Source organism: Lycium ferocissimum, chromosome 9, assembly GCF_029784015.1.
Source record: "Lycium ferocissimum isolate CSIRO_LF1 chromosome 9, AGI_CSIRO_Lferr_CH_V1, whole genome shotgun sequence".
NCBI classification, from domain to species: Eukaryota; Viridiplantae; Streptophyta; class Magnoliopsida; order Solanales; family Solanaceae; genus Lycium; species Lycium ferocissimum.
The window spans coordinates 93,648-96,581 of NC_081350.1; positions in this window are offsets into that span (position 1 = coordinate 93,648).

Genomic DNA, 2,934 nt, shown 5'->3' on the forward strand with positions numbered 1-2,934 from the left:
CTTGGGGGGCCGCTTTTATCCCGGGTTGGCAAAAATACTTTTTTGGGGGCGACCCCCCGGGGGATTCCCCCAAAACTTTGGAGTGCCCCCTTGCCCGGGAGCCCATATTTTGGTACGACTTTTTTGTTATATGTTTTTTATGTTCATTTAGGGTACAAAGGGCCCCTTTCCCGCCATATGATTCGTTATTATTCTTAGGGGCCCAGACATACAGTTTGGGGGTACCCCTTCGCCGGGAAATTCCCGCATTTTCCTTGTATGTATAATATATGCATAAAAGTACACGGCCACCGTCCCTTTTTGGGGATGTATAAATTTCTAAAAACCCCCTAGAGTTGCCATGGTTGAGAGGGTAAAAAGGTTCCCCGACTAGTCCCCACCACTTGGGGGTCGTGAAAACGGGACTCCCTTCGAAAAGTCTCTACATAAACCAAGATACCATAACATAGTTTTTTTCCGTTTTCCGCGACTGAAGGAAACGAGTTCCGTTTAATCCACTGGAAATCTTCACTTTTCCGATACACCCGGTATGAAACCCCTTCTAAAAAAGGGGGAAAAGGAATTTTACCAAAAGCATGTAAAGCATGAAGTATAGAAAGCCGAACCGAAATAAGGAGTATGAGAATTAGTAATAAAAAATTTTAAAACCAAAAAGGTTTTCCCTTTTCAAAACAAAAAAAGGGAATTTTTGGGATAACCATCCCCAAAACGCATGTATAACGTGTCCCCCCCCTTTTCCCGGGGGGCCCCTAAATAAGATTCATCATATACATATACATTTACATATAACGGCCCCGGGCCCTCTAGTGGGGGACTGGGTGAAATAATCATATATATACCGACCCGGCCCTCAAACGGGACTCCTGAATGGAATATCATAGCCATCCCGCCACCATCCCCATATCATCATATCATCATGTCATCATATCATCATGTCGCTTAATATATATATATATATATATATATATATATATATATATATATCCCGTCCCCCGGCCCTCTAGGGAGGGACCCCTGAATAATGAAAAGGATTTGAAAGGCCTAAGCGTGCCCCGGCCCGGATTAAAGGAAAGAAGTATTAGAAAGGACGCACGAGCAGAGTAGTGAGAAACCACATGCATGAAAAACCATTTTTTAAGACTCAATAGATACGTAGACAAACCCGCCGAGATCAAACGATAGTCAATTAAATCCACTCTAAATACCATTAGACCGAAAGAGAAATTTTGGGGGATCGTAGAACTTTCCCAAACCAATCCGAGCCCCCCCAATGAAATTTAAAGGGCATCAGGGGGATGGAATTTTCTACGAACGTATGGGCCCGATTCGAGCCCTTCTATGAAAGTTGGGACCTTATTCGACAAAAGGTTTTTTTGGGAAAAAAATTTTTTATGCAACATTTACTATCCAATCACAAAAAAAAAAAGGACCATAGTCACCATATTAGGAATCCCAAACCGAAGGAATAAGAATCGAAACATGCCCCGGATCTTAAGAATAGATTTACCCTTAAGGCTCGTATCATATCTTACTTACGTCTAAGACATCCCAAAAAAAAAAGAAAGGGTAAGCTTTACATACCGTTCCCCCTTTATTAGCTCCCTTATTCGCCCCCTCTTAAGCCTACACTTAAAAGGATTCAACTAACGTTAGACTCTTTTTTGACATTTTGTTCCAAATTTCAAATCAAATTACTCTATATTCTCACAAAATCGGGAAAAAGATTCCCCTTTATATGCCTAGCCCAAAATTACGATTCAAAAACCAATCAACAACCACAATAATACCAACATCAACAACACTATTATTCATACCAAATTTTCCATAACCATCCCACACGACGTTTTTTTCAACATACAACAACAATACCCCATTTTTTTCCATCCCAATCAAGGAGTATAATCTCATCAACACGCCAACAATGTTAGATACCATTTTTGATGCATAAATCAGTCCATCCACACGGACACAACACGTTCAAAACAAATTTTATAAAACAATAACTACAATACAACACTCTATGACCTTTTCTCCATAAGTAGTTTCATTTTTTAAGGTTCAGACCTTCAAATAAAAATCAACATAAAAGAGGGATAAATAACATACCTTATAATTGAAAAAAATCACCACATCAACCTTTTCCAACACCCCCAAACTTAAGTAGAAGCAAGAACAATCACCTTTTACAATTTGTTTGGGGAATCTTTTTCAAATTATTGATTTATCCCTTTAAATTTCGTTTTGGGGGGTGTAGAATTTTTTAGACCCTTTAATGTTATTATGCGGGAAAAAAGGGGTTTAGTGGTATTTTTTTACCTTTTCCTAAAAACGGTTTCAACCAACCTTTTTCACGTGGGAAAAAGGAGCCATTTGGCAAAAATAGGGTCTTGGGGTTTAAAATGGCCATAACTCTTGGGTTCCCACATCGTGGGGGTTGGCCAAAAACCCATGGTTTGGGAAAAATCTTTTGATTATTTAAACCTTTTTTTCTTGGTGTTTTTCCAAATTCCAAACTTATAATGGCGGGTTTTCCCCCCAAGCCATCATCCGAAAACGTTTCCCTTTAAAACGTCCTTTTTGGGGGGCTTATGTCCAAATTTTTCTTTTTGGGTCCTTCTTAGACTTGCTCAACTTTTTCATGTACTACTTATATCATTTTTAATATATCCTTTACAAAATCCCGACGGGGCCCACCTTTTAAATCATGGTTTCGAGGGCTTCATCGGTTTATCATGTAACCGATTTATCCATATATCTAAATGTCATATATATGTTCTTATGCTCGATAACATAATCTTCTTTTCCCTAATCCTTTTTGTAAATTCCCTTCCCCGAGCTCCCTACTTTGCCGTCCACAAAAATTTTTATAACGCAAATTTTCCAAGGTGTAACACATACTCATGTTCATATCATATATATTGCAAAACATACCTT